Source organism: Lygodium microphyllum, unplaced genomic scaffold, assembly GCF_053477565.2.
Source record: "Lygodium microphyllum isolate KBCC unplaced genomic scaffold, Lygodium_microphyllum_v1.1.10 scaffold_32, whole genome shotgun sequence".
Classification (NCBI taxonomy): domain Eukaryota; kingdom Viridiplantae; phylum Streptophyta; class Polypodiopsida; order Schizaeales; family Lygodiaceae; genus Lygodium; species Lygodium microphyllum.
The window spans coordinates 5,776,590-5,792,203 of NW_028229515.1; positions in this window are offsets into that span (position 1 = coordinate 5,776,590).

The window sequence follows — 15,614 nt, forward strand, 5'->3', positions numbered from 1 at the left end:
CTCCCTCAGCTCCATCAGCTCTTTCGTGGCTTTATTAAGTTTCTCCATTTGAGCTTGTAGATCTTTGTAGAGTGCCACAATGACATATGATTTTTTATGCCAAGAAGTGCTTAAAAATAGCCAAAAATTATGAATATCCGGGGAAAAATAGACTTCATCGAAGGCGGCGGTGGCAATCAGTACGATTTTAAGCGGCAATGCCTGGAAAGTGCTTAAAAGAGCCACTGGACGGTGGTCAAAGAATTTTCATAATTTTTTGGCACGTGAGACAAGACCCTCGGAGATGCCCAGCAGTGGAGGACTTCAAGATGGATGCCCATGATTTTTTAGATCTTCAAATCGAGTACTGGACATGGAAAAGGGAGTGCTCGGAAGGCCAAAGGCCAAAAGGTCAAGTGGGAATAGCCTTTAGATGGTCCAAAGGTTGTGACCTTTGGGGGCTCCCTTGAGGGAGCCCCCCAAAATTTTCATGAGAATAGGGGGGGGGGTGTTTTTTTCACCGCCTGCAAAGAGGGCGCCATTCTTCTGTTTGTGTAGGAGGGGGGCTATGGCACCTACAAGCAACCCCCCCAACTGATCTCATGGCTGTTCTACCCTTGATCTTCGCTCTCCATCATCAGTCTCCGCTCCTCCATTGGCTACCTAGTTGTGGAGATAAAAAACCTGTCTTTCTCTCTCCTCCCTCTCTCTCCTGCATAGAGACAATTCATGTGCAAGAAATCAAGAAGAAGAGGGGCTGAAGGATGCTTGTCCGGCTATGATCGGATTGCTTCAAGAAGAAGAGGAGGCTAGAAAGAGGTTTAGCACTAAAGAATGGTTGCTGATCGGTTTGTGGGCTGCGTAGAATAATTATTAAAAAACCCGCAACACGCAAGACATGTGGTATGCTCCAATTTTATGAAGAAATTTGCTTGTTTTTGTTGTTTCATGGTCCAAATGTTGTTCATATGCGATGAATTTTGGTTCAAACCTTGTTTGCATCATATTTGAGGGCTATAACTATAGAAATACACAACCCGTAATGATTCAAAGCCATTATTAATTCTTTAAAACTCGTAAAATGTCATTTTTAATGGAAATTAGTGGTTTTTTTCGATTTTAAGTTGGGAGAAAGGAGTGGAAATGGGATAAAACTAGAGAAAATATTAAGTTTTAGTCAAAATAATAAGCCAATTTAATTACATGATAAAATACCTATTTTCCATGAATAATAAATAGAAAAAATAGTGAAAATAGAGAAAATTGGGATTTTCGTGCTGAAAAAATATGAAAAAATAAGATTTATGTGCATGAATGTTTGGTGCGGTTAAAGCATGAGGTCAAGCCTCATTTTGGCATTGTCCTTTGTGTTATAGTATGTGTTTATTATTTTTTACATACAAAAATGATACAAAACAACCATTTACACCTATGCACCGCAGCAACACCTAAACAGTGAGGGGGGAGGAAGGTTGTGTGACGATCTAATTAATGAAAAGATACAAATTCTGATTTTACTCTTTGTGTATAGCATTTAGGGATCTTTCCATAATTAAATATAGATGACTAGTAGCACGGGAGTTCCGATGCTAGTCCCTAAAGCAGCGTAGCATGTAACGCTTAGTTAAAATTCATGAAAGGGCTGTTTTTCGCACCACCTCACATGGCTGGTTTTTTTAATCATAAAAATGGTTATGCACAATTTTCATACACCTTGCATCAACCATGTCACATGGTATCTCTTGGAATGCATTGCAATTGATTGATAAACTTAGACCAACACTGAGAGGACAAGAAACCCAAGCTGCAGGTTCGATGGGTGCTTCCATTGGGGAAAGTTTTGTGAGGCAAATCAAAATCTCTTGGAATGCTAAATTATGAAAGAGTGGAGTTTGTGCGAATGTTATATGTGTTAGCGACACATCTTGGGACCAATCCCCAAGGTGTAGGAGAGTTGTAGTGGAGCTACAACAATCATTCGAGAGGTACTTCCCTATGTGTGTATTGCGAGGCATTATGCCTATATGTTATGGGATCTCCCTCTGAGGAGAAGGAAAGGTAAACGTTGGACTATATATTGGATACAAACACAAAATCGTCATAAGCATGTAGTGCAAAGTGAGTTTTAGATGCTCCTGGCCCGTGAGGCCGTGTGGTGGGGTTGTCTGTCGTATGCATGAGGTCCGGCTAGTGCCATAGCCAGTGTCGGCCCATTTTAGGTCCATCACACAATCTCTTCATTGTGCTTCCGTAGGCATCGTGTGGCCTCAGTTTCTTTGTTCAGACACACCTGCCATTCATCTTCTATCCCCTCCTTAGCTTGTAGCTACTCTTTCAGCTCATGTGCTTCCCTTTGGGCCATGGCCATTTGGTGTGCTCTCTTTAGCTAGAATGTTGCCATGGCCTCCTTTTCAGCTTCAAGCTCTACTATCATGGTTCTCTTCTCCTCCTTGGCTCTCTCTAGTTGAGAGAGGAGCTCTTTGACATACTCATCATATTCTTTGGGTGGCCTCTCTATTGCAGGCCTGGAGGTTGTAGAGCCTGCCACCTTTAACTTCTTAGGGTCTCGCCTCAACTTGTCGGTGTCTACTGCAGCCAATATTTTGGTCTCTACCAGGGGGTTTCTTCTCCTACTCCTTGGCCCATTTCCTTATTTATAAAGTACTGGACCCAAGCCATTAGGTTTCTAGCATCCAGATGGGTCGTAGAACTGGGAGTGGAGATGGCGATGGTGATAGTGGGTGTTAGGAGGGTGGGTATGGGGGTGATCAGGGTCTTGCCCTTGCCTTCTTGCACTGTAGGTGGCATGAACTTAGGCACACAAGAACTTCATTTGGGCCCTTCATCTCTAATGGGGCTCGCGGGTTCCGGCTCATCATGCCTGGACTGTTGCTCAATGGACTTGCGTGTGGCAAGGGCCATGTCTTCCTCCTCTTTTTTTTCTTAGCTCCTCCTCCTCCTCCTCCTCCTCTTGCTTTCTCTTCCTTTCCTCCTCGGCCTTTCTAGAGTCCCTATGGGCCTTTTGCAAGTCCACCTTTTCTTTTCTCCTCTTCTCCTCTTCCTGTTGTTCTTGTGTAGTTTTCTTTTTCCTTTTCCTAGACTTTCCATGGCTAGTTTGCTCTTCTTGTTCTTTTCTTTCCTCCTCTTCACTCAGCATTCCTCACTAGATTGTGCCTCCCATTCCTGGTGAGGTGGCGACTTGCTTGGTGTTTCATCCATCCCCTCTCCTCCTTCTTCCTACCCCTATCCCAAGGCTTCCTTGATGATTGCAGTGACGATCCCACCAAATCCAATGGTTGCAGCCTTTGAAGATGAAGCTTTTCTTTTAGCTTTGGTGGTGGGAGATTATCCTTCAGCGGGCTGTCCTCTTGTTTGCCAAGGCTTTTGCTGAGGTCTCAATGGTCTTTCTTCACAAACCCGTTGAGGTTTACCTCATCCAACAATTTTTCTATGACATTCTCAGGCAGGGGGATGTTAATGCGGCTCATGATGGAGTTGTATCTTTGGCTAGAAAATAGCACGTGCACCATCTTGGCTTGGAGTTGGATTTTGGGATCAGGAATGTCCACCAAGCTGATGTCGTCATTGGTGTGGACTTTTACCTTTTCCATCCCTGGTAAGGCATATACATCTCTTTTTGGCTTCCTTTCTACTTTTTTTGCCACCAATGCCTTTTCCACCAGCTCTGAGGTCAATTCAATCTACACTTGGCGAGTTTCCTCCCCCTAATGCACGGTTATGGTGCCACGGTTTCCATGGAAAGTCCTCAAGAACTCTCCACAATGGAAGTAGTCCACTCCCTGTTTCACTGCTTCCATGTATTTCTACAGATTGCATTGCTTTATGATCTATCTTACCGCTCATTCTTCAATGGCTACATCATCTAGGTTGAAGATATGTCAGAATTTGAACTAGTTGAAGGCTCGTGTTTCCACCCAAAGTCTGTTCTTCCTTTGAAAAATGCAGTTTGCTAGCCTTTTCTTGGCTTGCCACGATGGATGCATGTCATTAAGCCATATTTACCATTAGTGGTTTTCAGACTAAGCAACAGGAAAGGACTACATGTTTGTTGAACTGAAATGCTTGCGTGTAGAAGTAGACTTTTCCTCCCAGTAGTCTATTGATTTTAACTTTTATCGACCTTTTCCTTAATCACAAGTTGCTGCATTTTATCCTTGTAGTGTATGCTTTTCCTTTATTTTTTTATTTATGTGTTTGGTTTGATTCACCTTACCCCTTCCCCCTTTGCAATGAAAAGAATCCTTCCTAGGATGAAATGGTTAGAGGATGAAGGGCCTTTAGTGCACAATCTTAGTGTTTTACTTTCTCATGAGCCAGGCATAGAAACTTGGATTATATTCTAACCAAACATAGCTGTCCATATTGAAAGGGAAGATGCCCACATGTGTAATGTAAGTGAGGAAATCAAGTAAGAAGTCACTAGAGACCACTCTACTGGAAACGTGCAACTCCTTCTTAGTGAGGATCCTTAGTGAGGATGCGATCTAGATAAGGGTGTTCTTTAATGTGGACTTCCATGGGTCGATTACGGAGAGTAGTCAACACCCCATATGAAGTTGGAGTGACATAGGTTGGGTCATATTTAGATGCTTTGATTGTACGTCATTGTTTAGCATTGGTTATTATTTGGCATCCCTTTAGCTCCCATTGCAATCGTAGAGCGTACCATTTTTGCAAGAAGGGGGAATTGTTCTCGGCAAGCCATTGCAACTTCTCGATTTCCTAGTTCGTGGCCATGATGGTGCTCTTGCTATGTGACGTAATGAGATGTTGTTTGGTTGCTTGTTCCTTGGATACCTCGGCTGCAATTAACTCCACAACTACTTTGGAAGCTTTAATGAATACAAACTCTGACTCCTCCCAAGAGCAAGGGAGTGTTCGCATGTCCATCGCTATAGGTTCTTCCAAGAGTCATGGATCTAGTCGATCATAGCTTTTAGCCAATGTCATGAAAGTAGAATCCAAGCATCGCAGGAAGGTAACCAAGTTGTCCCCCGTGTTTTCTGTTAAGTCTATAGCCAAGGTTAGAATTGAGTGTCACTTATAGGAGGGTCTAAGCCCCAGCTGGTGGTTGAGGTTTGACAGCACTAGAGAGGTCAGTAGAGCTAGTGGTCGTCACTTGGTTTGCTTGTGAGGTTGTATCGTGGCCTCATATTTGATGGGTGCAGTTGTGGCTACGGTTGACGTACTACTTGATGCATTTCAGAGTTGAGGGGGGGCATCATCGGGACTAGATCTGGTCAGTTTGTCAGTATAACCACTTGCGGTTTTGGTTGAGATATTGGCTTATGCCCTGTAGAGCTAGGCTTTAGAGGCTCCATGGATTTAATGGCTTGAAGTGCTTGTGGTTCGAGTGGTTTTGACGGGATGTTTCATGTGGTCAAGCTTGCAGATGGCGTTTGAGTAGTGCCTTTAGATGTTGGGGCTTTAGGTAGCCAAATCCAGGTGTTACCCGCATAGTAGCCTTGTGCTTTCAATAAGGACTTGGGAACCCATTATGGCTTGATCATGTGTTGATGTTTATGGTTTCGTCTCAGCCTCCTAGGTTTTGGGTGTAGATTCATAGCCTTGCAAGACCATGGGTTCCTATTCCTAGGTTGTGCTCTCTATTTAGGTACCCATTTGAACCGAGTTTCATGGGTTTCAGTGTTGGTTCTAGTGGGTTTCTGGCCTCAAGGCTGGGTAGGTTGTGACAAGTCGCGACCCCCCTCCTAAGACTTGGTGGTGGGTTTGGAGGCCCTGTGGACTTGGAAAGAGTCACACTGCCCTCTAAAAGCTATAACTATGTAGAGGTTACCCACGACTAGATGGATACGTTGCGACTCATAGTCGACATGGCAAGCGGCTTGCTTCTTGAAGGTTCGTCCTAACAACGATTCCGTGCCTGCATTCTTAGTGTTGGGCAACACATAGAATATTATTGGCATGCTTTCAGACTCAATAGAAACTACAATCTTGCACTTTCCCAAAAGTGTGTAGGGTTGACCTCCATAAGGGGTGAGATTAGCAATAGTGGGCTGCAACTATGGTTTGCCAATTTAGGTCCAATGGTCATGAGTCAAGATGTTAAAATTAGTGCCCTCATAGATCAATGCGTTGATGGTGCATGTGCATAGGTAAGATGGTGGTACTGCTTCCTCATCCTCACCGTCCACCTCAGTGATAGTGGCTACTCATACTTGGATGGGGGGTTCTAGCATTGGGGCCTCATGTAATGGGTGTGTGGGAGGGAAATGCTTCTTTATGCGGCTGCTATTGAAGAAGCCTATGCCCTTGCCCTCTAGGGTTTCAAGTTCCAAATTGCCAGTTCGGCTGATGGTTTGAACCTTGAAAGGTCCTAGCCCCCGGAATTTCAATTTTTGCTTATGTCCTTTAACTAAGTACATTAGTGCTAAGTCACCCTATTTGAAGTTGTATTGCTTGACATGCTTGTCAAACTAGCTTTTGCGTCTTGCCTTTTGCACATATGAGCACATGGGTGGCTAGAAGTTGGGTTTCCATTAAGGGTTTGAGTTCAATCAAAGAGTTTCGTTCATGGCCCCTTCCCATCCCATCTTTCTTGAAGGGCTATCCTCAGGCTTGGTACGAAGAATTCCAAGGGAAGGATTGCTCGTGTACCATCTGTCAATCTAAAGGGGGTCTATCCTACCGCCTCTTGTAAGCTATGCAATAGGCCCACAAAGCTGCCATCAATTTGTTATGCCAATCATTGAGTGACATAGAGATGACCTTGGTCAACAAGACATTTACCAAGATTTTATTTATTGACTCGGCTTGACCATTTTCCTGAGGGTAGTAAAGCGAGGACCTCTGATGAATGATTAGGAAGGAGGATAGGAGGTGAGCTATCACTTTGTTAATAAAGTGTGCGCCTTGGTCGCTAGCTAATTCGATGGGGCAGCTAAATCGTGAGATCATTTGCTCCCATAAGAACTTAGCGGTGGTCCTAGTGTCATTCTTTCTCATAGCTTGTGCTTCTATCCATTTGGTTAGATAGTCGGTGGCCACAATGATGTACTTAGCCTATGAATACTGTGCTGCAGGACTAATTGGTCCGATGAAGTCAATCCCCCATTTCTTGAAGCGTTGTCATGCAATAATTGGGGTTAGCTCCATGTGATCCTTACAAATTGGGACTTTGGTCCTTTGGCACTTGTCACAGTGTTTCACGAAGCGTATAGCATCTTGAAAAAGGGCAGGCCACCAAAGTTGGGACTACAGTACTTTGCAAGCTGTCTCTTCTCTGCTGAAATGTCCTCCAACAATTCCACCATGTGCCTCTGTTAGCACATCATGCATTTCATGTTCACACATGCATCTGTTCAGTAACTCGTCTTGTCCCAACTTGTAAAGTTGGCCAACTATCAACTAATAGGGTTGGATTTTCAAGATAAGTTGCCTAAGGCGGGCCTTTTCTATTGGTCATTCTGGTAGTCCATGTGAAGCACTTGAACTATGTCTTCTGTCCAATACGGCTTCAAGTCAACTTTAAAAAAATCTTTTTCACTGAATAAGTGGAACAGTTGTGCGCCAACAGTTCATCCTCAATGCCTTGTTCAGCCATTTCCCGTGGGGATCCAATACAGATGGTTAGCCATGTAATGCTCCTTCCCTTTACACACTACCATAGAGAAGTCAAATTCCAAAAGCAGAAGAAGCCATCTGGCAATGCGCCCTATGGCGCATTGTTTATTAACCAGATATAACAAGGCTTGATGGTCAACAAAGAAAGTAAAAGGTGTAGCCAAAAGATAATGTCGAAATTTCTTCACGGCAAATACCATGGCCAAGCCCTCTCTTTCCATTGTCAAGTAATTCATTTCAGTCGTCTCAGTGAGTTTTCTGCTAGCAAAGCTCACTGGATAATCTAAGTTTTGTTCACCATGTTGGCACAACACAGCTCCTACGACGAATTTTGAAGCATCGATGTGCACATGGAACATGAGTATCCAATCTAGGGCTCGTAGTATCAAAGTAGTGGTTAGAGCCTTTTTAGTTCCTCATATATGCATTGGCACTCCATGGTTCGTTCAAATACAATCAATAACTTATATAGATATCTAGCCTTTTTAGTTCCTCATATATGCGTTGGCACTCCATGGTCCGTTCAAATACAATCAATAACTTATATAGATATCTAGCAATCAATGCATAGTTTAACACAAACTGTCGATAGTACCCGATATGTCCTAAGAAGCACTGAACACCCTTGTAATCAGCTAGGGGTGGAAGATCGACATTGACCTTGATCTTTGAGAAATCTATGGCAATTCCATTCTTTGATACCACATGTCCTACGATACATCCATGCTTCACCTAGAACTAGCATTTCAAGGGGTTCAATGAGAGGCTGTACAGTCGACATCAGTTCAAAGACCGCTCGAAGCCCGCCTAAGTGTTCTTGCCAAGCAGAGTAAATGCACAAGTTGTCCACAAAGACTTCTAAATCCTTCCTCATCATGACTTTGAATATTGTACACATCAGCTGTTGGAAAGTGGCTGGTGCATTAGTCAACCCAAAAGGCATGACTATGTAGGCAAAGACTCCCCATTTAGTAGTGAATGTTGTCTTATGCCCATCGTTATGATATACTTGCATCTGATTGTATCCCAAGAAGCCATCCAAGAAACTGAAGGTCTCTTTTCTAGCCACTTTCTCTAACATGTGCTCAGTGTATGGCAATCGGTAATTATCTCTTTTTGTAGCTACATTTACCTTCTTGTAATTGACACACACTCGAATATTTTCATTTTTCTTTAGGACGATGATTATGGGCAAGACCTAGTCCGTGTGTTCAATTTCGTAGATGAATCCCACTCTCATAAATTTGTCAATTTCTTCCTTAACAACATGAGCGTGCTTTGGATTAATGGGATATGGTTGTTTTTTGATCGGTGTTGCATTAGGTGTCATGGGTATGTTGTGAGCCACTACACTCAGGTCTACCCCTTTGACTTCTTCTAGAGACCAAGCAAAGATGTCCACATACTCTCGCAAGAGAGTAATGAGACTTGCCTCATCTTGCTTAGCCAATTCATCAGCTATAAAGACAGGTCACGGGGTCTCCCCTTCCCTGGCTAAATTGACCTCCTTGACTTTGGCGGGTCCCTCGATGGGTTTTCTTTCTTGCCCTTGTCATTTGGCTCCTAGCAAGATCACCACCCTATCTCCCTTTTTGAACTTTGTGAACCGTTTTGGTAGGTCTTGTGGTTTTCGTTGTTTCTCTGTCTGCATTTCTTTGCTCAGCATTTGTCGTTCCTCCCTTAATCCTCAGTGTCGTAGGTGAACGGGTAGGTCCCCCTTAGTGCATCTAGTCTTGGGAGGCCGAGGTATTTCAAGATCACTATCTGAGCTGGCTTCCGATTCGGAATCGATCTCATTATTTTCTCTAGAAGAGGTGCTCTCTCTTGGTGGTCGTAGCTTCGAAGGTGAGTCCATTCTTCGCAGTAGTGGTGTATCACTTGGTTGGACTAGGCCTGCCTACTCGAAATCGATTGCACATGCGTGCTCCAACCAAGTTTGATCATAGTCCTCATGTTTGAATCCATCTCTAAGTGCATCTGCTTGTGTGGTCTAGGGTTTGCTTGTATTTGTTCAATTACATGCTCCCCAGTGTTGTACTCTAGGATATCAATTTCCTTTTCACTCTCATCGCTAAAGGAACAATAGTCCTTATACTTGTTGTCGGAGCTGTCTTTGTTAGGTTGCTCCTGATTCTCCTAGTTCTTTTGACTACTCCCTTCTTGTTGGTTGAGAAGTAAGGCCCAATCGTAATTCAAGTTCAAATTGTGTATATTGTACCATTGCCATTCAGACTCATCCAAGAGATCTTGGAGTGGCTTAAGGGTTGTTGTTAGATTGTCAGCCAACTTGTTGCTTAAGTATCCTACGACCTCCTAGAGCTCGTGCCTATGCTTGGGACTTGGAATGAAACATGAGTGGGCCTTCCATGTAGACTACCATATAGACTAGTATTGAAGGTGTTCCCTTAAATTGATCAGTCACCTTGACAGCTTATTCATACTCCTCAGTATTTGAGAACAGTAGGTCGATGGTAGCTAGAATGTGCATCTAGTCTCATTCGGCCGCAGGGCATGGGATATACTTGGCAAGGGCCCCATAGGATCCCCTAGTTTGTCCATCACCCTTTAGCATGGTGGAGATGGCATCTAGGTCATCTAGGGTAGTCTTCCAAGTGTCCATCTCCACTCTCATAGCTTGTGTTCAATTTCCCAAGAAGATAAGACTATTGCCCCAGTCTTCTATGACTATCGCATTGTGCATCCAGGGTCAGCCTAGCAGGATGTCGTAGTCCACTTCCTTCATGACTATGAAATCAACAGAGAACTGGATCCCTGCAATCTTTACTAGCCACTTTTTAAACACTCTGAATGGCTTCACCTTCATTCCATTTTCCAGTGTGACATTAAATTTAGCAATCTCAACCGGTGGGTTGCCCCAAGTTTGGAGTATCACATGGCTTAGTACACTCACTTCTGCCCCTATGTCCGCAATCCCCTTTCTGGTGACTTATCCCAATTCTAGGATTGGCAAGACTGCATGCGTTTTCATGCCTTCCCAAAAGGCATTGACATGCAAGGATTTGGGTATGGAGTGCAGAGTCAGGCTTGGTATTTGAGTTTATGCATCATGCTCACGCAAGTTTGTGGCAATTGGCTCATTTGGTTCTTCAACCTACTGCTTAATCTCCTACCATAGCAGTGGGTGTTTCCTACACAGGTTGCCTAAGCTCAGAGTCACCGGAGTGGTCACCAGTGTATTGAGGAGGTTGTTAGTCACTCGCCTCTCTTCTAGGTCTATGGCTCTCGGCTAATGGTCTTGATTATTTCTACCAGCTTGAGGCGGCTAGACTTTGTCCAAGCGGTTCAGCTTGTGGTTCCATTGCCTCCCTTGGTTTTGGTTGTGGGGGAGAGATTGGTGTGCCTATGCTTGAGAGATTGTCGATCTCGTTCTCCAGTATGGGCTTAGTGTCCTTCAAGTGCTCCTAGGCCTCCCTTACCCATTCTTTCACCTTCTTGATGGCTTTGAGTTGGCACTTCTAGTCTCCCCAACCTTAGCACTTTCCTTTTCATCCATCTGAGGTTCCGACGCCCCTTCTTCTACGTCAATGGCTTTCCCTCCAACTGACAATGTTGTGGCACTTTCGATTTTGAGGGTGACCTTAGCGTTTGGTCTCCTCTTCCTTCATCTTTGGCTCCTCTTTCCAACTGAGGTTGCATCAAGGTTGCTAGGCCCTAGCAATGATATGCTGGCCTGCTTCGTTTGCGCATGGGTCATGACATGCAACATGATAGGTGTGGCCTCCCTGTTGAGTATCTCGACACTGAAAAACCCCAATGGAATTGATGGCTTGTTTTCCAAACTAGAGGATGGTCTCTGCCTAGGGCAGTCAACAAAGAGATGAGTGATTCCACACTCAGCGCATCTCATGTAAGCCTTATCTCTATTTGCTTGTTCCCTCTTGGGGCAGTGCATAGAAAAATGTCCTAGGTGACTACAACTCCAACACACTATTGGTTCTTGGATTTGCCCTCCTAGGCCTCTTCCTCTTCCTCTACCCAACACCATCACCAGTATTGGTTGATAGTCCATGAGGATAGGGTTGTCTTCCTCATCATATGACATGTATGGTTTTTTTGGATTTTTCTGAGCCAACAAATTGATCCACACTCTAATCCATCTTGGAATTCAAATTTATCCCACATGAACACAATTTGATTGCCCGAAATAACCAAAAAAATCATTTTTCCTTTAAAAATATGCTTTTTGAGTTTTCAAAATTTAATAACACATGATTACGATCATAGGTTCTGATTTATAACACACATCCCTCAAACATATTGCAACCATAACATCAAATATATTTTTATCACACAAACGAGATTTGCATCATAAATTGTCAAAAAGAATTTGAATTTTCATTAAAAAGAGGCTTATTGCCTTTTCTCAGGTTTTGGGGATCAAGCTCATTTAGAGTCACTTGGTACAACATCCTTTATAGTGGACCCCTCTTTTGATTTGGGGATCAAACTCATTTAGAGTCACTTGGTACAACATCCTTTATAGTGGACCCCTCTTTTGATTTGTCACTCAACAAAGTCTCATGGCTAGATAGATCATCTAATGCATCTAATTTTGACAAAGATGTATGTACTCTCTCACTTTGATGAGATTCAAGATATACATCCATTCTCATACGTCTGGCACCTCTATCAAAAATTAGATGACCAATGGGTATATCAACTTGATAGTTGGATTGCAATATCCATGGCTTTCCTAAAAATACTTGATAGCTTGGATGCCCTGGAAACCTGATAACCCCAAAGTTCACAATGCATTCCAGATTATCTAACAATGACATGGACTTTGATAATGCAACCCTCAGGTCACCTTAAACCCATAAACTATCATCAGCCATTCAGAGAATTGTGGAGGTGTCCTTTTGGATTTCCAATCCTAGCCTTTCCACCATATTTGAATTCATAATGTTGAGGAGGACCCCATGTCCATGATGGCATGTTCCACTAATATGATGTCAACATATGCTAGTACCATCATTGGGCAATGCTTTTTAGCATGTTTGAACCAATCATCCCCCACCCAATCTATTCCCAAGGGCTCAACAACATACCCAGTGCAAAGAATCTTCTTGACCTCTTTACATACTCCTAGAGATAACTTGATCAATTGCAAGAGATTCACATCATGCTTTACCTTGTAAAGAGAACTCTCTATATCGAATTCATTATAATTAGCAATGGTTCTCTTCTCCTACCAAACCATTCTTTCTCTTGGTCATTGAATAGCCTTTGGGACCTCTTTCTTAACTATTACCTTCTTCCTTGGTAGTTCCTTATTGGGATCATCTTTGCCATCATTAGCTTTTAGAGGACTTAGCTTCCACATCAGAGTTAAGGACTTACGTCCCCTTATCTTCCTATTTAAGTTTTATCCCTCTTTAACCTTTTTCCCTCTTGTAATGGCTCACAAATTGGAAGTCGCAGTGGTGTTAATATACACAGCCTCAATAAGGCTGACACCACTACCACTAGGCAACTCCTCTATGGTAGCTTTTTCTCTTTGCAGTGTTTTTTTGGTCCTTCATCTTGCTAAAGTTATTTCCTTGTGCTCAATGATTTATTGGACCTGGCTACTTACTCCCTTTTACTGAAGGGAGCTGATCAAGTACCAGCTAGATGGCCGGACTTTCCACATATGTTGCATTGACATTAGGGCAATTTCTTGAAAAAGTGTTGACCGCTACACCACTTACAATTGAATCTTGATGGACCACCCTCTTCAAGGTATTGAATTCCTATCAAGTTTTGTTGCTTCTTTAGGAAATTAACATCTACGGCTATTTGTCTTTATTTTTGTGCTATCATATTGGTATAATGCTTCATCATGTCTGTGATTTTACCAAGAACATTCGATGCACTAGACTCATAGCTGTGATAATCTACTTAACACTTAATTGGTCTAACCAGTTGATTAGGGATTGGTTTTGCTGATTGATTGCAACAACATTATGATTTGTCATTTGGTTTCCATTATTTAATGGATCCATTTGGCTAGCCATCGGCATGGTCGCATTAGAAGGAGCTAGTAGCATGGGCACACTTGCATTATGCTTCTCCTCCCATTCAAATTGATCATGGGTGATAATCTACTTAATGCTTAATTGGTCTAACCAATTGATTAGGGATTGGCTCTGCTGATTAATTACAACAACATTATGATTTGTCATTTGGTTTCCATTATTTAGTGGATCCATTTGGCTAGCCATCAGCATGGTCGCATTAGAAGGAGCTAGTAGCATGGGCACACTTGCATTATGCTTCTCCTCCCATTCAAATTGATCATGGGTGGCCCTTGACTTCCACTAGTGAATGCCAAATTATTTCCAAGCCCTAGACTTGAATTCAAGTTTTCGCTAGATGTGTAGATAGCTTGTGATCATGGTTCTACCTCCTCTACTCGTGTAATAGCAGTATCAATGTCAACAATACCAAAACTTCTCAATAACACTTGGACATTAAAGTCCAACCAATGTAAAAATTATTTTATTTGAGCAAAAATTAGAATGGGAATATAGGTTTGCAATTTTTGAAACACTTCTTTAAGTTTCTTGGTATACACTCAAACATTCTCATGAGATTCCTGACACGTTACATTAAGAATATGTAGCTAATAGTGACCACCTCTCTCAATGGGCAAGCTCTCTTTGGAAGGTTGCAAAAAATAGATCAATTGCAGTTGTGGTTCCATTGCCATAATGATAATCAGATTTTCTAAAGGGGTCTGAACTAGTGGAAATACTAGCTCACTCAAAAAGGGCCAACCTACTAGGAGAGGGGAAGTACTAGAGCTTCCTCCACCTCCTAAAGAACTACTCGTAGAACTAGGGTCACTAATACCCCTCCTTGATAGGGATATCGGGCTTCTCCATTGAGGGAAATACCTCCTAAGGATTTCAGCCCACTGTCTAGCCCTTAAATTAGCTCTTTGTTGCTTTTGGATGTCAACTTGATGGTGTCTATCTGAAAATAACAGATCTATTTCACTACTCTTTGGCATACATTGAACAACTAGTCCCTATTAACCAAGATTCCAAAACTACCACTTATTAGGACCAAAAATGGAACCAAACACTAGCTTTAGGGCTCTAGCCACATGCCTCTATGCTCAACCAAAACACCCCACGACCTCACAGCAACTTGAAGTGTCTAGAGACACCACACATTTATTTAACTTAGATATGCATTCGTACTATTCATACTCCAATGAATCCCTTCCCAACTCCAAGCAATTGGAGTTCCCAAACAGATCACATCATATACATAAGGAGCATCCCAAACAGATCACATCATATACATAAGGAGCATCCCCTAGCAACAAATTGTTGTGGCCCCACTACGGTTCTCTTCACCTCGGGGATTGGCCCCAAGATGTGCCATCCAAACATATAGCACATACAAAATATAGTCCACTCTTTTAATATTTTTTCCAAGAGATAATTCAATCCTTACTAAATCAAGCCCCAAAGGAAACGAACGTACTATCCTACAACATGGGACTCCTTACACTCTCAATGTGGGTCAATGATTGTAACAATCAAGTGCAATGCATCCAAGATTTGTTTTTTGAAACCATACCCATATGTAATGCACCGCAAAGGTGAATGCCCTTAAGTGCACAAACATGTAAACTTATAGATCAAAGAGCGTGAATTGTGTACAAATAATTCTTTTCATGACTTCATTCTAACGTAGTGCGTCATTGCTAAGGCAGCATCAAAGTAATTCATGATATTACCCTTCTTTAAACATGCAAAATGAAAAAATCATATATGTTAAGATATGTATAAAATTAGATTTCAATGGACTCTTAACTACCCACATTTCTTTTCCCCCTATCGTCTATGGTTTTGCACTTGTTTTGGTGGTAGGTGTAAAGAGTATTTTATATGTTTTTTTTGTATATAAAAAGGAGTAAATATACACTTTAACATAAAAATGGGGATAGGTTGACCTCATGCCCTAACCTCACTATATATTCATGGACACATTCATAAGTTTTTGTAGTTTTTTGA